Source organism: Acomys russatus, chromosome 13 (assembly GCF_903995435.1).
Source record: "Acomys russatus chromosome 13, mAcoRus1.1, whole genome shotgun sequence".
Classification (NCBI taxonomy): Eukaryota; Metazoa; Chordata; class Mammalia; order Rodentia; family Muridae; genus Acomys; species Acomys russatus.
In genome coordinates, this window is record NC_067149.1 from 56,408,613 (window position 1) to 56,434,993 (window position 26,381).

The window sequence follows — 26,381 nt, forward strand, 5'->3', positions numbered from 1 at the left end:
AAGACAACAAGGCTCAAAAAGCAAAAGACATGAAGATGGAGAGAAATTTTAAAAGAAGGGATTAAGCAAGAGATGGGAGGAGTCAAAGAAGAATACAGATGAGGAAAAAATATCACCCATATCAATCATATAGTTATGTTTATACATAGGCTGTTACCATTTGCTCTTATAGCAATGACAATAAAATAAGAAAATAAAAAGTTTCATAGATAGTTGAAAACTATAAACATGTTAAGCACAAGAAGCCAATTAGTAAACAGAGGAAAACATGACCATGCACTCAGTGTTCAGTCCTGTTATACATCAGTAACTTAGAGTCATATGACGCTTTAAAGATGAGGAATGTTTGTTTGTGGCCTGTTTTCTTTTAATTATTTTTTGTTTGTTTGTTTGTTTGTGGCCTGTTTTATCCAACAAATTACCCACACACTTCTAGTTTTACATTCATCATAGATTTTCTTTTTAAGGGTGATTATTTATCCATTGAAAACTATATAGATGCCTGCTGGCTAGCTTCAGTCGTCAACTTGAGATGATCCAGAATTATCTAACGCAGCCTCATTTGGGCATTTGCCTTGATCAGATTGCCCTGTGGGCATGCGCTGCAGCACATTATTTTTGTTGAATAGTTTATGAGGAAGGCCTAGCCTAGTGTGGGCTATGCCATCCATGGGCAGGTGAGCCTGTGCTTGGAAAGAAGGCAGCTGAATTTGAGCCTGAGATGAAGCTACTAAACAACACCCCTCCACTATTTCTGCTTCATTCAGTTCACTACAGAGTCCCCGCCTTAACGTCCCTCAGTGATGGACGGTTACCGGTAAGTGTAAGCCAAACAAACCTTTTCCTCTCCAACTTGCTTTGAGCTCTATGTCTCTCACAACAACAGAAAATGCAAGCTAGAACATAGCATAGCATATTTTCTGGGTTTTTTTTTTTTTGTTAGAGATAATTTAATAAAAATACATGCTATGAAATAAGAAGTGGACAAATGTAATCTGAGACTACTCAAAAAGTATATCTTAATATTTATACTGGAAGTGATGAGTATATGTTATAGCCCTTAGTAGTCACATATGTTCATGTAAAAACAATAAGGTTATCTGATGATAAAAGATCAATCTAATGGTTGGTAGTAATGCTGAAATAGAATTAGATCCCACAGTAGGGGACTCCTCTAAAAATTCAGATGAAATAACTGAAGGTGATTGGCTCAAGGCACACATATCTAGAGATTAGAAAATGTGTAGAGGAGATCCAAGATGGCGGCGAGCAGTGTGGACCGCGTTTGGAGGCTCCAGTGAACAATTCAGGGAATTGCACAGATTTCTGAGCCAGGAACACCGAGGTCCGAACATCACGGCAGCGGGAGTGCTCCACGGTTCGGAGGGACCAGGGTGCGGAGGACCTGCGTGCCCCTGCACACGGGAGGAGCGTGGTTTTTCTCTGATCGGAGCGGCAGCGGCAGAGGCAGCAGCACCAGCGGCACCAGCAGCGGCGGCTGAGGTTTGCAGCTCATAGCCTTCCGGTGGAGGCGATTGGTGTGGTGGCTGGTGGGAATTGCTGCGGGAGAGGGGACTCGGGGCAGGATTTGGGTCGCGTGGAGCCTTTGGACCCAGACTGGACTCGGCGGACAGTTCGGCCCTAGAGTCCTGGGTATTGGCCCGGCCCAGCAAGCAATTCTGCCTGAGGCACTAACTCAGCGTAGCCATAGCTCCCCTGCTGTGGCACAGGCTTAGTTGAGCTCGCTGCTCCAAACTAGGCACCACCTCAGCTCAGCGGCAGCTCCCCTGCGGTGACACAGTGCGGGCGGAGCACTTGTTCCACCACTGGCGCTAACTCAGAGCAGCCACAGTTCTCCTGCTTGGCGCAGGCTTGGTGACATGCTCAGTTCCATCCTAGGCACCACCTCAGCTCAGCGGCAGCTCCCCTGCGGTGACACAGTGCGGGCGGAGCACTTGTTCCACCACTGGCGCTAACTCAGAGCAGCCTCAGTTCTCCTGCTGTGGCGCAGGCTTAGTGACGTGCTCGGTTCCATCCTAGGCACCACCTCAGCTCAGCGGCAGCTCCCCTGTGGTGACACAGTCCGGGCGGAGCACTTGTTCCACCACTGGCGCTAACTCAGAGCAGCCGCAGTTTCTCTGCTGTTTTTTTTTTTTTTTTTTTTTTTTTTTTTTTTTTTTTTTTTTTTTTTTTTTTTTTTTTTTTTTTTGGCGCGGCTTGTGACGCTCGGTTCCATCCTAGGCACCACCCTCAGCTCAGCGGCAGCTCCCCTGTGGTGACACAGTCCGGGCGGAGCACTTGTTCCACCACTGGCACTAACTCAGAGCAGCCGCAGTTCTCCTGCTGTGGCACAGGCTGGACAGAGCTCTCGGTTCCACCAGCTCTAAGACTCTGGTTGGACACAGTGTGCAGTTTGAATCCAGAATTCCTGGCTGAGATTGGTGGTCAGCTCGGGCCCTGAGTCAATAACTGACCACTGCACGCACTTTGGGCCAAAAGGCCCTAGTGGAGCTTGGTGCGTAGTCCCAGCCCAAAATTCTGGCTGGACCCTGTGTGCATTTTGGGCCCAAAATCCCTAGCTGAGCTTGGCAGATGGTTCAGGCCCTGAGAATCTAGCTGAGTTCTGCCCGTGGTTCGGTCCCAGTGCTCCTGGCTGGACTTGGCAGGGAACACAGAAGGCTGTGGATACCTTGGCCTGACCCAACGCTCATTCAGAGACCCAGAACAATTGCAGGATCCACAGCAGAGGGGGACTGAGGATCACTGGCTGTGAGAGACCAGAACAACAGGGCTAACCTCCTAACATCCACACCAGTGAAGCTTTGAGTTCGCAGCCTAGGGAAATCGTAAGAAACAAGTGAATATATCTTCAGACACCCTCCATTCAACTCTGGAAGCTACCCAACAAAAACAAAGACGGCAAGATGTCTAAAGGACAACGAAAAGCATACGCAAAAACCCCAAACAACATGGCGTCTCCAGTTTCCAGCTATCCCAAAGAAAACCACCCAGAAACTCAAATATAACAGAAATACAAGAAAATGACCTCAAATCCTTAGTAATGAGATGATAATGGAGGAAACAAATAAATAAAATTCGTAATCAATGCAGGAAGACGCAGACAAACAGGTGAGAGAAATAAAAGAAGCACATAGAGTGGAACTGGAAAAATTGCAGGAAAATGCAACAACCAGATGAAAGAAATAAGTAAAACGGTTCAAGCTCTGAAGACCTATAAAGAGGCAATGGAAGAAACTCAGGAATATACAAAAATCAGATGAAAGAAATCAAAAAATCAGTTCAAGATCTGAAAATGAAAATGGATTCAATGATAAACACACAGACAGAAGAAAAACGAGAACGTGAGACCTCAGAGAAGAAGGCGAGCAACACAGAGGTGAGCTTTCTAACATAATCCAAGAGATGGAAGAACGAATCTCAGGGCTAGAAGATACAATCACAGATATTGAATCACCCATTAAAGAAAATGCCAAATCTGGAAAACTCCTGACACAAAACATCCAAGAAATTAAGGACACCATGAAAAGAAGAAATCTGAGGATAATAGGCATTGAAGAAAGAGAAGACATCAGACTCCAGGGCCCAGAAACTATTCTCAACAAATCATAGAAGAAAATTTCCCCAATCTAAAGAAAGAGATGCCTATAAACATACAAGAGGCCTACAGAACACCAAATAGAATTGACCAGAAAAGAAAAACTGCCCGCCACATAATAATCAAAACACAAAACATGCAGAACAAAGAAAAATATTAAAAGCTGCAAGGGAAAAGGGCCAAATAACTTTAATGGTAAACCTATCAGAATTACACCTGACTTCTCAGCAGAGACCATAAAAGCCAGAAGGGCCTGGACAGAGATCCTGCAAACCCTAAGAGAACACAGATGCCAGGCCAGACTACTTACCCAGCAAAATTATCAATAACCATTGATGGAGAAAACAAATATTCCATGACAAAAACAAATTCAAACAGTACCTATCCACAAACCCAGCTTTACAGAAGGTACTAGAAGGAAAACTCCATCCCAAAGGGTCAAGCTACAACCAAACTACCCAGGAAATAGATAACTATCCCATGGCAAAAACACAACTACACAAACACTCGACTGGAAACAATATCAAAATTAAGACTCTTAACAGTCACTGGTCATTAATATCTCTCAACATCAATGCCTCAATTCTCCAATAAAAAGACACAGACTAACTGAATGGGTACATAAACAAGATCCAACATTCTTCTGCATTCAAGAAAACACATCTCACCCATAATGAAAGGCATTACCTCAGGGTAAAGGTTGGAAAAAAATATTCCAAGCAAATGGTCACAAGAAGCAAGCAGGTGTAGCCATTTTAGTATCGAACAAAATAGACTTTCAACCAAAATTAATCAAAAGGGATGAGGAAGGACACTTCATACTCATCAAAGGTAAAGTCAACCAAGATGACATCACAAGTCTGAACATCTATGCTCCCAATACAAGGGCACCCACATATGTAAAAGATCTCCTAAAAAAGCTTAACCACACATCGGTCCCCACACAATAATAGTGGGAGACTTCAACACCCCACTCTCACTGAAGGATAAGTCATTGAAACAGAAACTAAGCCGAGAAATAACATCATTAACCAATGCCATGGGTCAAATGGATCTAACAGATATCTATAGAACCTTTCACCCAAACAAGAAAGAATACACCTTCTTCTCTGCACCCCATGGAACCTTCTCCAAAATTGATCACATCGTAGGTCACAAAGCAAGCCTCAACAGATACAAGAGGATTGAAATAATACCTTGTATCCTATCAGATCACCATGCTCTTAGGCTGCAATTCAACAACAACAATAACAAAAAGCCTACACGTACGTGGAAACTAAACAACTCTCTGCTAAATGACACCTGGGTCAGGGAAGAAAGAAATAGAAAGAAATCAAGGAGTTTCTGAAATTCAATGAAAATGAAGAAACAACAACCCACATTTGTGGGATACATTGAAAGCAGTGCTAAGAGGAAAATTCATAGCACTAAGTGCCTTTAAAAAGAAATTGGAAACATCGCACATAAGCATCTTAACAACACACTGGAAGGCCTAGAAAAAAAAGAAGCAGAAACACCCAAGAGGAGTAGACGCCTGGAAATAATCAAACTCAGGGCTGAAATTAACAAATTAGAAACTAAGAAAACAGTCCAAAGAATCAACAAAACCAAAAGCTGGTTCTTTGAGAAAATCAACAAGATAGACAGACCATTAGCCAAACTAACTAAAAGGCAGAGAGACAGTATTGAAATCAACAAAATCAGAAATGAAAAGGGAGACATAACAACAGACACTGAAGAAATTCAAAGAATCATAAGATCCTACTTTGAAGGCATATACGCCACAAAATTTGAAATCTAAGGGAAATGGACGATTTTCTTGAACAATTTCACTTGCCAAAGTTGAATGAAGAACAGATAAACAAGCTAAATAGTCCCATTTCCCCTACAGAAATAGAAGCAATCATCGATGGTCTCCCAACCAAAAAAAGCCCAGGGCCAGATGGTTTCAGTGCAGAATTCTACCAGACCTTTAAGGGCGAACTAATACCGATACTCTTCAAGCTACTCCAAAAGAAGAAATGGATGGAAAATTACCAAATTCATTCTATGAGGCAATAGTCTCATTGATACCTAAACCTCACAAAGACTCAAGAAAGAAAGAGAATTTCAGACCAATTTCTCTTATGAACATAGATGCAAAAATACTAAATAAAATACTTGCAAAACGAATACAGGAGCACATCAAGATATCATTCATCATGACCAAGTAGGCTTCATTCCAGGCATGCAGGGATGGTTTAATTACGGAAATCCATCAATGTAATCCACCATATAAACAAACTGAAAGTAAAAACCACATGATCATCTCCTTGGATGCAGAGAAAGCATTTGATAAAATTCAACACCCATTCATGTTTAAAGTTTTAGAGAGATCGGGGATACAAGGCACTTTCCTCAACATAATAAAGGCTATATACAGCAAGCCAATAGCCAAAATCAAAGTAAATGGTGAGATACTCAAGGAAATTCCTCTAAAATCGGGAACAAGGCAAGGCTGCCCACTCTCTCCATATCTCTTCAATATAGTACTCGAAGTTCTAGCCAGAGCAATAAGACAACAAAAGGAGATCAAGGGTATCCAAATGGGAAAGGAGAAAGTCAAATTATCCCTCTTTGCAGATGATATGATAGTGTACATAAGTGACCCTCAAAACTCCACCAGAGAACTCCTAAAGCTGATAAACACCTTCAGCAAATTGGCTGGATACAAAATTAACTCAAAAAGTCTGTAGCCTTCCTATACACAAATGACAAGCTTGCAGAGGAAGAAATTAGGAAAACCACACCCTTCACATTAGCCACAAGCAATATAAAATATCTAGGAGTTACCCTAACTAAGCAAGTGAAGGACTTGTATGAAAAAAATTTCAAAACTCTGAAGAAAGAGATTGAAGATGACCTGAGAAGATGGCGTGATCTTCCTTGCTCATGGATCGGGAGAATTAACATAGTAAAAATGGCCATCCTACCAAAAGCAATCTACAGATTCAATGCAATCCCTATTAAAATAACTACACAATTTTTTAAGACATTGAAAGTTCAATTCTGAACTTCATATGGAAAAACAAAAAACCCAGGATAGCTAAAACAATCTTGTACAATAAAAGGTGCTCCGGAGGAATCTCCATACCTGATCTCAAACTGTACTATAAAGCAATAGTAATTAAAACAGCATGGTACTGGCACAGCAACAGGCTGGTTGATCAGTGGAATCGAATCGAAGACCCAGATATGAATCCACACACATATGGTCACTTGATTTTTGACAAATAAGCCAAATCCATTCAATGGAAAAAGGATAGCATCTTCAACAAATGGTGCTGGTCTAACTGGAGGTCTATGTGTAAAAAAATGCAACTGGACCCATATTTGTCACCTTGCACAAAACTCAAATCCAAGTGGATTAAAGACCTCAACATAAAACCAGAGACACTAAGCCACTTAGAAGAAAAAGTTGGAAAGAGCCTGGAACATATTGGCACAGGAGACAACTTCCTGAACAGAACACAACGGCCCAGGCCTTAATGTCAACCATTAATAAATGGGACCTCATGAGGCTGAGAAGCTTCTGTAAGGCAGGAGACACTGTCAAGAGAACAAAGCGACAGCCTACAGACTGGGAAAAAATCTTCACCAACCCTACATCTGACAAAGGTCTAATATCCAAAATACATAAAGAACTCAAGAAATTAAACACCACCAAACCAAATAATCCAATTGAGAAATGGGGCTTGGAACTAAACAGAGAATTCTCAACAGAGGAATATCAAATGGCTGAGAAACACTTAAAGAAATGCTCAACCTCCTTAGTCATCAGGGAAATGCAAGTCAAAACAACTCTGAGATTCCATCTTACACCCATCAGAATGGCTAAGATCAAAAATTCAAGTGACACCACATGCTGGCGAGGATGTGGGGAGAGAGGAACACTCCTTCATTGCTGGTGGGAATGTAAACTTTTTCAGCCACTTTGGAAATCTATCTGGTGCTATCTCAGAAAAATGGGAATAGGGCTTCCTCAAGACCAGCTATTCCACTCCTTGGAATATACCCAGAAGATGCTCCAGCACACAACAAGAAAATTTGCTCAACCATGTCATAGCAGCCTTATTCATAATAGCCAGAACATGGAAACAGCCTAAGTGTCCTCAGTAGAAGAGTGGATAAGAAACTGTGGTACATATACACTATGGAATACTACTCCAGCTATTAAAAACAAGGAATTCCCTAAATTTGTGGATAAATGGATTGAGCTAGAAATGATCATAATGAGTGAGTTAATCCAGAAGCAGAAAGAATCAAATGGTATATACTCACTTATATCTGCATACTAGCCCAAGGAGCATGTCCCACAAAAGCCTTCACTTACCAGGAAACTGGGACAGAGGGGAAGGCATCCTATTGGGACTCTAAATGAGAGACGCATGGGAGAACAGCAAAATAAAAGGATCCAGAGGGTCCTAGAAATCTACAAGTAGAACAATATGACAGGCAGATTTGGGCCCAGGGGTCCCGCTCAAACTAAGGCACCAGCCAAGGACAATACAGGAGATAAACTTTAAACCCCTTCCCAGATCTAGCCAATGGTCAGAATATTCTCCACAGTTGAGTGGAGAGTGTGATACGACTTTCTCACGTGTTCTGGTGCCTCACATTTGACCATGTCCCCTGGAGGGGGAGACCTGATAGCACTCAGAGGAAGGACAGCAAGTAGCCAAGAAGAGACTTGATACCCTATGAGAATATATAGGGGGACGTAATCCCCCTCAGGAACAGTCATAGGGGAGGGGAATAATGGGAAAATGGGGGGGGGGAGGAATGGGAGGATACAAGGGATGGGATAAACATTGAGATGTAACAAGAATAAATTAATAAAAAAAAAAAAAAAAAAAAAGAAGAAAATGTGTAGAATATGAAGTTTGAGTTACAGCACTAAACGTTCTCAATTTCCTGACACATTTAATGGCTGGTAAGTAGGATATACATTTTTCATTTGTTTGCAGAATGGGGACCAGATGACTTACTAAATTAATATTAAATCATGTTAAATGTTATCTACTAAATTAATATTAAATGAAATTTTCCAGTGAAATGCTAGTAGTAACTATAATTATTAATAAATGAAATGTATTACCTAGGATATTTAAAGTTAAATAGAAAATAAAAATAATAAATTGCTACAATAATATAACCACGGCTATATTTAAAATAAGGTGCCAAATGCCAGGTGACATTTTAACAATGCACTGAAAACTAAATTCAGATTCAGAAAAGTTTGAAACATTTCACAAGCTCTGCTCAAAACTTGGCTCTGACTCTCAGCATCTGCTTTGATCTCCTGCTGGGTGTAGTCTTTCAAAGGACATCTGTGGTAGGCTCCCATTTTGTTCCCTCGCTTCAAGTGCTTTCAGTGTCTATTCAGTTTGTCCTTCTGAATGAGAATTAAGCATCCTCCCCAGGGGCCTTCTTCTTATAAAGCTTCTTTTGGTCTGTGAATTGTAGTCTGACTATCCTGTATTATATGGATAATATCTTCTTATAAGTGAGTAAAAACATGTGTGTCTTTCTGTGTCTGGGCAATGTCACTCAGGATGATCTTAGTCTTATGGAAGAGTTGGGGGATTGAAGCAACCAGAGGGGACAGGAGCTCGACAAAGAGACCAAAGGAGCCAAGCTCAGGTTGGAAAGGGGGGCTGATGCACCAACCAAGGACCATGCATGAAGAGGACCTAGGCCCCCTGCTCAGATGCAGTCTATAGACAGCTCAGTCTCCATGTGGGGCCCATAATATGGGGAGCAGGGTCTGTTTCTGACATGCCATCTGTTGCCCACTCATTCTTACTTCCTTATGGTGGGAGCAGCCTTGCCTGGCAACAGAGGAAAAGGGTACAATCAGTCCAGATGAGACTTGATAGGCTGGGGTCAGATGGTAGGGGAGGAGAGCATCCCTTCATGAGGACTAGGAGAAGTGGGGAAGAGGGAGGGAGGGTGGTACAAGGAGGAGATGAGGGAGGGGGGCTACAATCTGGATGTAAAGTCAACAAAGTAAGAAAATTATAAAAGGAAAACATATGCAGAATACTATGCAATGGGAAATGACAGAAGACTATATATAATGAGAGATTAAAAAATGCTCTGTTCATCTAAGCTTGTCTCTGTAAATATATTACACTTGTACTAAAGCCAAAGCAAACAACAAAAAAACATTTCACAAGCTAAAAGATCAGGTAGAATAGGAATTACAGGGAGAATGAAAATAGCATCATTAGCAGGTACAGTTTAATTAGTTAATTAAAAACAAGGAAATCTTGAAATTTGAAGGCAAATGGATAGAACTAGAAATAATCATTCTGAGTGAGGTAACCCAGACACAGAAAGACACACATGGTGCATATTAGCCTATCACAGATGTCCTCTGAGAGACTTCAACCAGGGTGGGATCAGGATAGACACTGGGACATGCAGCCAGATTCTGGTAGAAGAGCTGTGAATTGTATGGAAGAGTTGGGGGTGTAAAGACAGGGGAACACGGCGGGGGGGGGGGTAGTTGTCAGGAGCTCCATAAGGAAACTAGCAAGGCTGGTGGATCTGGACCCAAGGGGAGCTTGTGCAAACTGATGCACCAAACAAGGACATTGCAAGCAGAGGACCTAAACCCCCTGTTCAAATGTAGCCAACGGACAGCTCATTCTCCACATGGGGAGTGGGAAGGGGGAGACTGCCTTTGACAAGAACTCTGGTGCTCTCAATTTGATCACTGCCCCTTAGGGGGAGAGGCCCCTTGGGAACACAGAAGAACTGGATGCAGGGTATGGAGGTGATACTTGATAGGCTGCAGCCAGGTGGTGGGGGAGAAGGACCCCACCTGTCAGAGATCTAGGGGAGAGGAATAAAGCCGAAAAGGGAGAGAGGCTGGGAACACAAAGATAAGAGCAAGGGGATTACAATTGGATATAATGTGAAATAATAACAACAACAATTTTTAAAGAATAGTCATTTCTTTTTCTCCTCCAGTAGCATACATAGCACCTGCTAGCACTATGAAAGCTAGCCAGTAAGAATGAATTTTATACACTGGTGTGGTGTCGCATACCTTTAATCCCAGGACTCGGGAGGCAGAGGCAGGCAGTCGCTGTGAGTTCAAAGCCAACCTGGTCTACAATGATAGCCTAGGACAGCCAAGGCTACACAGAGAAACCCTGTGTCAAAAAAACAAAAAAATGAATATTATAGCTGAATATCAGCTTGATATTTTCATGTTCCACAACTCAAGTGTGCGGTGTGTTTAATAATAGGGGTTACCACGAGTTCTGTAAGATAACAAAAAAGACAGACGCCTATAATATTGAGGGAGGGGTCATTTTGGGGCCTCATTTGTCAACAACTCCAAAAAGTGCCAGCCCATTCCTGGCACTGGACTTTTTATTTATTATCTTGTGGTGTCTAGTACTGACATCATAGTCTCATTTTAGAGTGACTCTAGACCAGTAGCTCCTACCCTGCCTAATGCTGCAACCCTTTAGTGCAATACAGTTCCTCATGTTGTGATGACGCCCAAAATAAAATTATTTTCATTGCTAATTCAAAACTGTAATTTTGCTACTGTATGAATTTTACTGTAAATGCCTGTTTTCCAATGGTCTTAAGGGATCCCTAACTCAAAGGTAAGGACTCACTGCTTTAGACCCTCTATTTTATGTGTGCATCTGCATATTTAGGGACAATTCTACACTAGTAGGTTTCCATATGACATTTTTCACAATGTATTTATTATTAATTAATGCTCCCTGTGTTACCTTTTATTCCGCTGCCCTCTTCCTCACCATTTAACCCTGTTTGTTACCCTATTTCTTTTTTTAAAAGGATATATTTATTACATATACAGTGCTCTACCTGCATGTATGGCTGCAGGCCAGAAGAAGGCAGCAGGTCTCACTCTACATGGTTGTGAGCCACCATGTGGTTGCTGGAAATTGAACTCAGGGCCTCTGGAAGAACAGTCAGTGCTCTTAACCTCTGAGCCATCTCTTCAGCACCAGTTACCCTATTTCTAATCCTATATACCAGGGCATTCTGTCTCCTCCCTTGAAGCCGCAGCCTCATGGCTCTTTATTAATTTTGGAAACATTAAGATCTATGGGAGGCCTTAAAAGAAAATGTGCGTATGTGAAATAGATACTGAAAGCTGAAACTATAAAACATCTGTGACAAATTATTTTGTATACAGAGTAACTAGTGCTCATGTGTGTGTCTGTAATATTTGTCCATTGAAGATGCTGATGTCCTGATATTTTAAAAGACTTACTGAGCATTGTGTGAAGATGATAGCAGCTGGTACAACAATTAGCCAGTAGCAGAAAGAGATGTTCTTTAGTCTACATGAAACATTGTTAGGAAAACTATGCACGGAGACACATATGGGATCCTTAGAAAAATACAACAGAATATGTAACTTGAGTACAGAGTTTGTGTGTTTTTTTCTTTCTATTGTTTAAAGTTTAATTTTTATATAATAATAAGCTATTTTTTGTTAGTTTAGTCAATCAGAAGTAAGCTGACTTATCAAACTCTTGCATAGACTTTGTGTTTTAAACGCATTCTTTGTCTTTTGAAGATAAAAGCCCATATCACCTGCATCTAAGTATAATGACTGCTACATCTTCCTGCCGTTACTTAATTTTCTTCAGAGGGGTTGATGTATACAGTGAATGTTCAAAATGCTAAGATATTGTGGTATAAGAAGGCGTTGTTGTTTGTAATGGAGAACATGCCAGACTTCACCAGAAAACATGATACTAACTCTACCTTTGGGACAAAGTTTATAAAATCATCTCTACAGCAAATCTTTCTTGTCTTTTCTATTAAAATCTACTAAAGTACTTAGTATATACGGTTATTTCTGAGAAAGTTTTACACGAATTCTCTGCTGAAAAGTAAAAATAATAATACAAGCCAATATGGAATGCTAATTGCTACATTTACCTTGATGCTTCCAAACGTTTAGTTTACCGTTTAGCATTAACCTAAGGTCTTACATTAAGATGCCTATATTATTTTTAGGATAATGTCCCACTGAAGTAATCGCTTTCTATATTAATTATACTAATTTTTGTTTTGATTTGAGGCAGGGTCTTTCCAAGTAGCCTTGGTTGGCATAGGAGTAGCTGTCCAGCTAAGCTGGCCTTGAACTTGTAGTTACCTCTTATCTCTGTTTTTCCAGTTTCGGGATATAGTTATGTGCTATCACACTTATCAGGTATAAGAGACATTTAAAAATTCTTACTTGATTTTTTTGATCAAAAACATTTATATTTGTATGTCTTATGTAGAAATAATATCGCTCTATTAATAGTAAACCAAGGTAGGAAACTTTGAAATTTTAGGTTAGCAATACCAAATCTTATAAGAGAAAACATGCCAGACATAAGAATACAAACCCCATCTTCAAAGCAAATACATCAGAGCATGCTTTATCTTGTTGGGAAAATAATTATCATTGGATGAATTTGTATGTAAATGTTTATATATATTTCTTAAAAAAATGCTCTCCAGCAGCATTTTCTGTGCAAAATGTTTTAAGAATTTGTGTGTTTTCAGTTTGGGTGGGAGGTGTCATTGTTGTTGATAATGAAGATATTATTTTAATTTACATTTTACTGATAATTGTACTTCAGTATGAGGCAGTTGTAAGTTGTAAAAGAGTTAATATCACCACTGTGTGAAACCAAGTGCCTGGTTTTCCATCTTCATAGTGTGACTCAAACAGCCAACTCTAAAACCAGTTGTATTACAAAAAATGGAAAAATAAAGCCCATAACTTTAAACTGTATTTTAATACACAGTAAAATAGATATCTTAAAAATAAGGTCATCAAAGCAAATTACATAAAAACTGAGTATTTATCTATGAAGCTTTAATTCCCCAGTAACAAGCACGTGTTCTTTTGAGAAATATTTGGAAATCTGTTGGAACTGGAGAATTGGAGCAGCGGTAAAGAGCACTTGTTCTTGGAAATGATCCAGCTTTGTTTCCTAGCACCCACATGAAGACCCACATCCTCCTCAGGCACTGGGCACAAATGTGGTACATAGACATACATGCAAGAAAAACACTCATGCAGAAATTAATAAACTAAAATTTACAAAGAGTTTTAAACAGAAATATTTGGAAAACTATTGATTATATGAATGCAATGATATCTAAACATTAATTATACTCAAGAGAATAATTATATAAATATCTAACTGTTATTTACATATGTATATATATGCATATATATATTTTAAAATGATAATGGGACAAACGTTTTGAAGTACAACAAATGGCTACTTTAAAGATACATTACATCCTTAAAAATAGTCTTCAACTTTTAAGACTAAAGGACAATGATTGTTCTATGAGAGACGCATGATAGATGTGAGCACATGTGCGAACACACTCAAGCACTGTGCACAAAAGCTACCATCATATTTGAAAGAAAAATTATGTATAGGTGTTTCATCAGTTATCAGACTTTATGAACCATATGCCTTGCTTGTGTCCAGTACAAAGGTATTGACAATTTGGTTATGATATTTTGTGATTCTTTTAAACATACATATGGCAAATAGCAATGAATCTATGTTGGGTGAGGTGGAACTCGCCTGTAATCCCAGCATTCAGGGAAGCAGATGCGGATAGATCTCTGTGAGTTCGAGACCAGCATGGTGTACAAAAAGAGTTTAGGACAGCCAAGACTACACATTGAAACCCTGTCTCGGGGGGAACAAAGCAAAAATAAACAACAACAACAAAAAAACAATGAATACATATTGATAATAATTCTACATATATATATACACACACACACATTGTGTGTGTGTGTGTGTGTGTGTGTGTGTGTGTGTGTGTGTATCCAAGATTGAGCACATGATTTTCAAACTCCTTGCATATTCTGTGTGCTGTCTGGCCACAACCTATCAGGTCTCATCAGGATAGCCCGCATCCCCTTCTTCTGTGTGTTTGCAAGGCCTTCCTGCCAAGGGGCAGTGGTCAAGTCCTGGGTACCAGAGTGCATGTCAGAGGTTCAGCTGCAATTCCCTTCCCACAACTGTGGAGAATCAGCTGTTCACAGGCTACATCTGAGCAGGGGGTCTAGGTTCTCTGCGTGCATTGTCTTTGGTTGGTGCATCACTTTGTGCAGGCCCCTCCCCGTATCCATGCCCACCCACCTTGATTGTCTCTCTGTGGCACTCCTGACCCATCCTGGTCCTTTCATCCCCCAACTCTTCCTACAACTCTCAGCAATGAGTCCTCCTTTGAGACCCAGTATCTGTCCCGATTCACCACTAGGTGGAGTCTTCAGAAGACATTTATGTTGAGCTAATAAGTGAGTATATACCATGTGTGTCTTCTGGGTCTGCATTACCTCACTCAGTATGATTATTCATAGTTCCTTCTATTCACAGGCAAATTTCAAGATTTCCTTGTTTTTTTTTTAATTTAATTCTTTCCCACATATACTATTACATACATGTATATTATAGATATAATATATCACACATATATTATTACACACATATATAATAAACTACATACAGAAAGAAGAACCACAAAACAATAAGGAATTATATACATGTTACAGTCACAGTGTTTTGGCTATTTGTATTTGGAAACTTTGAAGAAAACATCTTCCCTATCTTGGTGAATCTAAAATTCTGAATGTAAATCAATATCTATAATATCTCATCTCTATCAACTTAAAATATCTATCAAGACCTAAAAAGCTTCTTAACCCCTAAACAACTAAGCTTAATTGTAAAACTAAGCTATCTGGTCTTCAACTCCTGCACAATTTTTAACAGACCTTGATCAATCAATGCTCAACTTCATACAGAAAAACAAAATAGCTAAAACAATCCTGTACAATAAAAATCTTCCAGAGGAATCACCATCTCTGACTTAAAGCTATATTACAGAGCAATAGTAATAAAAACTGCATGGTATTTGCATAGAAATAGACTGGTTGATCAACGGAATCAAATAGAAGATGGAGAAATAAATCCACACACGTATGGACACTTGATTTTTGACAAAGAGGCAGAAACCATACAATGGAAAAAAGAAAGCGTCTTCAACAAATGGTACTACTGGTCTAACTGGATGTCTATATGTAGAAAAATGCAATAGATCAATATTTACCACTCTTCACAAAAGTAAAGTCCAAGTGGATTAAAGACCTCAACATAAAACCAGACACCCTAGATTTGTTAAAAGAAAAAGTGGGGAGGAGCCTTGAGCTCATTGGCACAGGAGACAACTTCCTGAACAGAACAACAATAGCTCAGGGTCTAAGATGAAAAGTTAATAAATGAGACATCATGAAACTTAAAATCTTCTGTAACGCAAAGGATGCTGTCAACAGAACAAAGTGACAGCTTACAAACTGGATGGGGTTCTTTTTTTTTTATTATTAATTTATTCTTGTTACATCTCAATGTTTATCCCATCCTTTGTATCCTCCCATTCCTCCCACCCCCCCTTTTCCCATTATTCCCCTCCCCTATGACTGTTCCTGAGGGGGATTACATCCCCCTGTATATTCTCATAGGGTATCAAGTCTCTTCTTGGCTACCAGCTGTCCTTCCTCTGAGCGCCACCAGGTCTCCCCCTCCAGGGGACATGGTCAAATGTGAGGCACCAGAGTACGTGAGAAAGTCGTATCACACTCTCCACTCAACTGTGGAGAATATTCTGACCATTGGCTAGATCTGGGAAGGGGTTTAAAGTTTACCTCCTGTATTGTCCTTGGCTGGTGCCTTAGTTTGAGCGGGACCCCTGGGCCCAAATCTGCCTATCATATTGTTCTACTTGTAGATTTCTAGGACCCTCTGGATCCTTTTATTTTGCTGTTCTCCCATGCGTCTCTCATTTAGAGTCCCAATAGGATGCCTTCCCCTCTGTCCCAGTTTCCTGGTAAGTGAAGGCTTTCATGGGACATGCCCCTTGGGCTAGTATGCAGATATAAGTGAGATTATACCATTTGATTCTTTCTGCTTCTGGTTAACTCACTCATGATCATTTCTAGCTCAATCCATTTATCCACAAATTTCGGGAATTCCTTGTTTTTTAATAGCTGAGTAGTATTCCATAGTGTATATGTACACAGTTTCTTTATCCACTCTTCTACTGAGGACACTTAGGCTGTTTCCATGTTCTGGCTATTAAGAATAAGGCTGCTATGAACATGGTTGAGCAAATTTTCTTGTTGTGTGCTGGAGCATCTTCTGGGTATATTCCAAGGAGTGGAATAGCTGGGTCTTGAGGAAGCCCTATTCCCATTTTTCTGAGATAGCACCAGATAGATTTCCAAAGTGGCTGAAAAAGTTTACATTCCCACCAGCAATGAAGGAGTGTTCCTCTCTCCCCACATCCTCGCCAGCATGTGGTGTCACTTGAATTTTTGATCTTAGCCATTCTGAGGGTGTAAGATGGAATCTCAGAGTTGTTTTGATTTGCTTTTCCCTGATGATAAGGAGGTGAGCATTTCTTTAAGTGTTTCTCAGCCATTTGATATTCCTCTGTTGAGAATTCTCTGTTTAGTTCCAAGCCCCATTTCTCAATTGGATTATTCGGTTTGGTGGTGTTTAATTTGTTGAGTTCTTTATATATTTTGGATATTAGACCTTTGTCAGATGTAGGGTTGGTGAAGATTTTTTCCCAGTCTGTAGGCTGTCGCTTGTTCTCTTGACAGTGTCTCCTGCCTTACAGAAGCTTCTCAGCCTCATGAGGTCCCATTTATTAATGGTTGACATTAAGGCCTGGGTCCGTTGGTGTTCTGTTCAGGAAGTTGTCTCCTGTGCCAATATGTTCCAGGCTCTTTCCCACTTTTTCTTCTAAGTGGCTTAGTGTCTCTGGTTTTATGTTGAGGTCTTTAATCCACTTGGATTTGAGTTTTGTGCAAGGTGACAAATATGGGTCCAGTTTCATTTTTTTACACATAGACCTCCAGTTAGACCAGCACCATTTGTTGAAGATGCTATCCTTTTTCCATTGAATGGATTTGGCTTATTTGTCAAAAATCAAGTGACCATATGTGTGTGGATTCATATCTGGGTCTTCGATTCGATTCCACTGATCAACCAGCCTGTTGCTGTGCCAGTACCATGCTGTTTTAATTACTATTGCTTTATAGTACAGTTTGAGATCAGGTATGGAGATTCCTCCGGAGCACCTTTTATTGTACAAGATTGTTTTAGCTATTCTGGGTTTTTTGTTTTTCCATATGAAGTTCAGAATTGAACTTTCAATGTCTTTAAAAAATTGTTGTAGTTATTTTGATAGGGATTGCATTGAATCTGTAGATTGCTTTTGGTAGGATGGCCATTTTTACTATGTTAATTCTCCCGATCCATGAGCAAGGAAGATCACGCCATCTTCTCAGGTCATCTTCAATCTCTTTCTTCAGAGTTTTGAAATTTTTTTCATACAAGTCCTTCACTTGCTTAGTTAGGGTAACTCCTAGATATTTTATATTGCTTGTGGCTAATGTGAAGGGTGTGGTTTTCCTAATTTCTTCCTCTGCAAGCTTGTCATTTGTGTATAGGAAGGCTACAGACTTTTTTGAGTTAATTTTGTATCCAGCCAATTTGCTGAAGGTGTTTATCAGCTTTAGGAGTTCTCTGGTGGAGTTTTGAGGGTCACTTATGTACACTATCATATCATCTGCAAAGAGGGATAATTTGACTTCCTCCTTTCCCATTTGGATACCCTTGATCTTCTTTTGTTGTCTTATTGCTCTGGCTAGAACTTCGAGTACTATATTGAAGAGATATGGAGAGAGTGGGCAGCCTTGCCTTGTTCCCGATTTTAGAGGAATTTCCTTGAGTATCTCACCATTTACTTTGATTTTGGCTATTGGCTTGCTGTATATAGCCTTTATTATGTTGAGGAAAGTGCCTTGTATCCCCCGATCTCTCTAAAACTTTAAACATGAATGGGTGTTGAATTTTATCAAATGCTTTCTCTGCATCCAAGGAGATGATCATGTGGTTTTTTATTTTCAGTTTGTTTATATGGTGGATTACATTGATGGATTTCCGTATATTAAACCATCCCTGCATGGCCTGGAATGAAGCCTACTTGGTCATGATGAATGATATCTTTGATGTGCTCCTGTATTTGTTTTGCAAGTATTTTATTTAGTATTTTTGCATCTATGTTCATAAGAGAAATTGGTCTGAAATTCTCTTTCTTTGTTGAGTCTTTGTGAGGTTTAGGTATCAATGAGACTATGGCCTCATAGAATGAATTTGGTAATTTTCCATCCATTACTATCTTTTGGAGTAGCTTGAAGAGTATCGGTATTAGCTCGCCCTTAAGGTCTGGTAGAATTCTGCACTGAAACCATCTGGCCCTGGGCTTTTTTTTGGTTGGGAGACCATCGATGATTGCTTCTATTTCTGTAGGGGAAATGGGACTATTTAGCTTGTTTATCTGTTCCTCATTCAACTTTGGCAAGTGAACTTGATCAAGAAAATCGTCCATTTCCCTTAGATTTTCAAATTTGTGGCGTATATGCCTTCAAAGTAGGATCTTATGATTCTTTGAATTTCTTCAGTGTCTGTTGTTATGTCTCCCTTTTCATTTCTGATTTTGTTGATTTCAATACTGTCTCTCTGCCTTTTAGTTAGTTTGGCTAATGGTCTGTCTATCTTGTTGATTTCTCAAAGAACCAGCTTTTGGTTTTGTTGATTCTTTGGACTGTTTTCTTAGTTTCTAATTTGTTAATTTCAGCCCTGAGTTTGATTATTTCCAGGCGTCTACTCCTCTTGGGTGTTTCTGCTTCTTTTTTTTCTAGGCCTTCCAGTTGTGTTGTTAAGATGCTTATGTGCGATGTTTCCAATTTCTTTTTAAAGGCACTTAGTGCTATGAATTTTCCTCTTAGCACTGCTTTCAATGTATCCCACAAATTTGGGTATGTTGTTTCTTCATTTTCATTGAATTTCAGAAACTCCTTGATTTCTTTCTTTATTTCTTCTCTGACCCAGCTGTCATTTAGCAGAGAGTTGTTTAGTTTCCACAAACGTGTAGGCTTTTTGTTATTTCTGTTGTTGTTGAATTGCAGCCTAAGAGCATGGTGATCTGATAGGATACAAGGTATTATTTCAATCCTCTTGTATCTGTTGAGGCTTGCTTTGTGACCTACGATGTGATCAATTTTGGAGAAGGTTCCATGGGGTGCAGAGAAGAAGGTGTACTCTTTCTTGTTTGGGTGAAAGGTTCTATAGATATCTGTTAGATCCATTTGACCCATGGCATTGGTTAATGATGTTATTTCTCGGCTTAGTTTCTGTTTCAAGGACTTATCCTTCAGTGAGAGTGGGGTGTTGAAGTCTCCCACTATTATTGTGTGGGGATCGATGTGTGGTTTAAGCTTTTTTAGGAGATCTTTTACATATGTGGGTGCCCTTGTATTGGGAGCATAGATGTTCAGACTTGTGATGTCATCTTGGTTGACTTTACCTTTGATGAGTATGAAGTGTCCTTCCTCATCCCTTTTGATTAATTTTGGTTGAAAGTCTATTTTGTTCGATACTAAAATGGCTACACCTGCTTGCTTCTTGTGACCATTTGCTTGGAATATTTTTTTCCAACCTTTTACCCTGAGGTAATGCCTTTCATTATGGGTGAGATGTGTTTCTTGGATGCAGAAGAATGTTGGATCTTGTTTATGTACCCATTCAGTTAGTCTGTGTCTTTTTATTGGAGAATTGAGGCCATTGATGTTGAGAGATATTAATGACCAGTGACTGTTAAGAGTCTTAATTTTGATGTTGTTTCCAGTCGAGCGTTTGTGTAGTTGTGTTTTTGCCATGGGATAGTTATCTATTTCCTGGGTAGTTTTGGTTGTAGCTTGACCCTTTGGGATGGAGTTTTCCTTCTAGTACCTTCTGTAAAGCTGGGTTTGTGGATAGGTACTGTTTGAATTTGTTTTTGTCATGGAATATTTTGTTTTCTCCATCAATGGTTATTGATAATTTTGCTGGGTAAAGTAGTCTGGCCTGGCATCTGTGTTCTCTTAGGGTTTGCAGGATCTCTGTCCAGGCCCTTCTGGCTTTTATGGTCTCTGCTGAGAAGTCAGGTGTAATTCTGATAGGTTTACCATTAAATGTTATTTGGCCCTTTTCCCTTGCAGCTTTTAATATTTTTTCTTTGTTCTGCATGTTTTGTGTTTTGATTATTATGTGGCGGGCAGTTTTTCTTTTCTGGTCAATTCTATTTGGTGTTCTGTAGGCCTCTTGTATGTTTATAGGCATCTCTTTCTTTAGATTGGGGAAATTTTCTTCTATGATTTTGTTGAGAATAGTTTCTGGGCCCTGGAGTCTGATGTCTTCTCTTTCTTCAATGCCTATTATCCTCAGATTTCTTCTTTTCATGGTGTCCTTAATTTCTTGGATGTTTTGTGTCAGGAGTTTTCCAGATTTGGCATTTTCTTTAATGGGTGATTCAATATCTGTGATTGTATCTTCTAGCCCTGAGATTCGTTCTTCCATCTCTTGGATTATGTTAGAAAAGCTCACCTCTGTGTTGCTCGCCTTCTTCTCTGAGGTCTCACGTTCTCGTTTTTCTTCTGTCTGTGTGTTTATCATTGAATCCATTTTCATTTTCAGATCTTGAACTGATTTTTTTATTTCTTTCATCTGATTTTTTGTATATTCCTGAGTTTCTTCCATTGCCTCTTTATAGGTCTTCAGAGCTTGAACCGTTTTACTTATTTCTTTCATCTGGTTGTTTGCATTTTCCTGCAATTTTTCCAGTTCCGCTCTATGTGCTTCTTTTATGTCTCTCACCTGTTTGTCTGCGTCTTCCTGCATTTGATTACGAATTTTATTTGTTTCCTCCATTATCATCCTCATTACTACGGATTTGAAGTCATTTGCTTGTATTTCCGTTGTATTTGAGTTCTCTGTGTGGTTTTCTTTGGGATAGCTGGAAACTGGAGACGCCATGTTGTTTTGGGGTTTTTTGCGTATGCTTTTTCGTTGTCCTTTAGACATCTTGCCGTCTTTGTTTTTGTTGGGTAGCTTCCAGAGTTGAATGGAGGGTGTCTGAAGATATATTCACTTGTTTTCTTACGATTTCCCTAGGCTGCGAACTCAAAGCTTCACTGGTGTGGATGTTAGGAGGTTAGCCCTGTTGTTCTGGTCTCTCACAGCCAGTGATCCTCAGTCCCCCTCTGCTGTGGATCCTGCAATTGTTCTGGGTCTCTGAATGAGCGTTGGGTCAGGCCAAGGTATCCACAGCCTTCTGTGTTCCCTGCCAAGTCCAGCCAGGAGCACTGGGACCGAACCACGGGCAGAACTCAGCTAGATTCTCAGGGCCTGAACCGTCTGCCAAGCTCAGCTAGGGATTTTGGGCCCAAAATGCACACAGGGTCCAGCCAGAATTTTTGGGCTGGGACTACGCACCAAGCTCCACTAGGGCCTTTTGGCCCAAAGTGCGTGCTGTGGTCAGTTATTGACTCAGGGCCCGAGCTGACCACCAATCTCAGCCAGGAATTCTGGATTCAAACTGCACACTGTGTCCAACCAGAGTCTTAGAGCTGGTGGAACTGAGAGCTCTGTCCAGCCTGTGCCACAGCAGGAGAACTGCGGCTACTCTGAGTTAGTGCCAGTGGTGGAACAAGTGCTCCGCCCGCACTGTGTCACCGCAGGGGAGCTGCCGCTGAGCTGAGGTGGTGCCTAGGATGGAACTGAGCACGTCACCAAGCCTGCGGCACAGCAGGAGAATTGCGGCTGCTCTGAGTTAGCGCCAGTGGTGGAACAAGTGCTCCGCCCGGACTGTGTCACCGCAGGGGAGCTGCCGCTGAGCTGAGGTGGTGCCTAGCGTGGAGCAGCGAGCTCAACTAAGCCTGTGCCACAGCAGGGGAGCTATGGCTACGCTGAGTTAGTGCCTCAGGCAGAATTGCTTGCTGGGCCGGGCCAGTACCCGGGACTCTGGGGCCGAACTGTCCGCCGAATCCAGTCTGGGTCCAAAGGCTCCACGCGACCCAAATCCTGTCCCGAGTCCCCTCTCCCGCAGCAATTCCCACCAGCCACCACACCAATCGCCTCCACCGGAAGGCTATGAGCTGCAAACCTCAGCCGCCGCTGCTGGTGCCGCTGGTGCTGCTGCCTCTGCCGCTGCCGCTCCGATCAGAGAAAAACCACACTCCTCCCGTGTGCAGGGGCACGCAGGTCCTCCACACCCTGGTCCCTCCGAACCGTGGAGCACTCCCGCTGCCGTGATGTTCGGACCTCGGTGTTCCTGGCTCAGAAATCTGTGCAATTCCCTGAATTGTTCACTGGAGCCTCCAAACGCGGTCCACACTGCTCGCCGCCATCTTGGATCTCCGATGGGGTTCTTTTTAATCATTGCAGCCATTGCAATCTTGGAATTATTGTTCTGATGAACTGTACAGACCGATTCAAGGGAATAAAAATCTCCTTAGCTGATCAAATACTCATTGCTTTGTCTATCTTTCAAGAATGCCTTGTTTTAGATAATATTAATGAGTTGGTCATCAACCGTATTTAATCCAGATTTATCTTTACAAGTAAGATTTGGTATTTGTGTTGCCTGGACAGTAGCCAAACATTTTAGTACCCTGTTGGCAAATATACTCAGCATACTTTATTTGTTGAATATAGGCAATTTCTATACTCTTATTTTTCTTGTCCTGAAAGGAAAAATTAAGAGTGCCATTGTAGTATTTTGGGGGAGTTTGTTTCTTTTATTTCCTAATTTTATGATGGCAACCATATGTGAGACAATCCAATGAATGGACACTGAGCCAACTTGACTGGGAAGACCATAAGGACTTATGCCATAAATCTTACAGCTGTGAGGACATTCACTATAGACATTGTAATTCTCTTCACCACATACAAGGTCTATTTCCTGCTGTTAATCTACTCCCTGTGTAAATACCTTAAGATAATGAAGTTTTATGGAAAAGTACACCAAGATCCCAGTGTTTCAGCACACATTAAGGCTTTGCAAGCTGTGATCTACTTTCTGTTGTTATCTTCCATGTTCATTCTATCTCTAATCATATCAGGTTAGAACTGTACAAAGTCAGCCCACCTGAATTCCAGGTTATTGAAACCTTGTATTCTTCAAACCATTCTTATATCTTAATGTACGGAAACCAAAGGATCAAACAATGGTACAGTGAAGGTGAAGTTCTGGCTGAAAAAAAAAAAAACCAGAAAATTTAAAGTCCTTCAACCAATATCAGAGATGCGGTGGGACTAGTAGCAAAGTCTGTACCATTTTATGCTTCCTATTTCTTTTGAAAAATGGGATATGTGTTCATTGTTTCTAAAGTAGTTTCTAAAAAGTATTTCACGTAAACCTACTAAGTTAGAAATTATGTACTTGTATTTGCGGTCATGATCAAAATATACAAGAAAGTTTATTTTTGTAAAACCAATGCAATAATTCAAAATATCATTCACATTTTTCAGAATTATAAAGGCATGCACAACTAACATGAATGCTTATTTCTCCTCTGCATAATCATAATAAGTTTAAGACCAATTTTCGTGCATTATGTGAAACTATTGGCTTGTTTCAAAAAATCATTGCTAATCCCAATATTTTTTATTCCATATACATATTTGACATATATGTATCAAATAATTTTAGATTTCTGGAAAACTATCCAATGTTTGTCAATCCTACATATGGGAATATGCTTTTTGTGCTCATGTATGTGATAACAACTATCAAAAAAAGGTCTTGAATTTAAAAGGAGTAGCAGGAGAAGTTAGAAATGAAGACTATTTCAAATGGCAAATGTTTTCTTGCTTATATATTAAGTATTAGGTAAATATTGAAAATACAAATAAGCAAAAAAATCTTCCTTGTGATGGACATGAGTCACAATTCAAGTGACATCAGACAGATGAAAAGACACAATCTCACAGACACAATTTTTTGTTAAATAACTACAAATTTTGGGTAACACCACATGGTTGTATCTTGAATTTTCAGCAAGTAAAATCAAGGGGCTCTTAAATGTCACTCAAGGCCTAAGATCTGCTTCTCAAAGATCGGGTTCATGCTAAGAAGCTTGCAGTGGAGTAAACATTCCATATTAATGGTTAACCTCAGAAAACTCTTTTGAAGCTCTGCCATCATCTCTGTAGATTGTTTTGACTCTGTTTTAGGGGACCTCTCATCCTTCCACCCCTCCAACTCTGCCCGTGGCAGGTCCATCATGAGTCTGTGCTGCCAGCTTTTGTTCTCACCCTGTGTGTCCTGTCAACATCACTGGAGGGAACTGGCTTAGTTTACAAAGTGCTAATCTGAATTACACCCTTCCTAACTGGGCCCTGCCTCTCAGGCTGTTTTGCTAGTTCTAAATTTTCTTCTAAAAAAAAACTGAAACAAACAAACAAACAAACAAAAATAATGTCAAATTTCACTGGGACTCAATTCATCAAAATAAATAAATATATCGTGCTAATTGACTGTTGATCCCAGCCTCAGGACTGGAAATATGGCTCAACAGTTCTAAGTCACGAGTGAGGTTCCTTTTGAAATCTATCACCCATCTCTCTTGGTGCTAGTTTCACCTTTGGAAATGCTATCATTGCCCTAACAGACACTGTTGAAGTGCAAAACCTAAGTGTTTCAAAAATGTATGTCATCTGTGTCACCTTCACTGGGGACCCCGCTTCTGCCTCTTATCATAAGCCCATGTATTGACTGGTTGTTTATATTTCCCTTTTTGGCTCTGGGTCTATCTTTGCTATCTCAAAGAAGGTGAGTAAAACAGACAATTCTGTCATGGCATTAACACTATGATTTTCTACTCGCCACACTGTTATTATCCATTCCTCTGCTTAGAATGTTTAGGTTGGTTATATTTCCAGATATTGTGAATAGAGTGGCATTGAACATGGCTAGGCAAGTCTGTGGAGCAGCATGTGTGTATAACTTGTATGGTTGGGTCATAGAGTAGATTTATTTTTAACTTTTTGAGACGTCTCACACTTACTTCTATAGTGGATGGAAAAAAAAAAAAGAGAGAGAAGCAATTAGGATTTTATCCTATTTTTAGGTTTTTTCAAAATCAGGGCATTCTGTCTTATGTGTCTTTTTCAGCATATGTCTACCCCAACTGGATGCATCTGTGAGAATTTTCATGTGTACTCGGCTTACCTTTACTTAATACTTGGTAGGTTAGAAACACATCAGACATTCACAATGGCACATCTCACTTTTTCTTCATGTTCTCAAGTTCCAAACATCTTTTTCTATATCCTTCTTAGCATTTTGCTTCCTTCCTTCTTTCTTCCTTCCTTCTTTTCTTTCTGTCTTTCTTTCTTTCTTACTTTTGTTCTCTGTCCATTCTTTATCTCTTCATGAACCTCTGTGTCATATTGTGTAGTTACCAACTTGCACAGTTTATGCTGTGATGGCAAAGGAGCAGATACTGAAGAAATAGATGAAAGTCTAAAGATTCTTGGTGCTTACGTGGCACTGTGCCATGCTGTATTTTAGGAAAGGAGGATCAGGATGATTTTGGCTGTATGAAGAAACTCACATCTCAATGATTCTGCTTCATTAAGCCAGAGATAGAATCCCATCTTTTCACGTGCAGAGAAAATGGTTTCCCAGTGAGTCTTTGGAGTAAATGGTGTATATTCAATCATTTTATATTGGAAAACGTAAAAAAAAAAAAAGTCTCTTTACCTGAAATAAGATACAATAAAGAAGTGGTTGTATCCAA

General features: G+C 40.2%; 1 pseudogene; it reads left to right on the top strand.

Moving 5' to 3' along the window:
• The first annotated feature begins 803 nt into the window (after positions 1 to 803).
• On the top strand, positions 804 to 26,152 carry LOC127197720 (taste receptor type 2 member 136-like; annotated as a pseudogene).
• Positions 26,153 to 26,381: the final 229 nt, after the last annotated feature.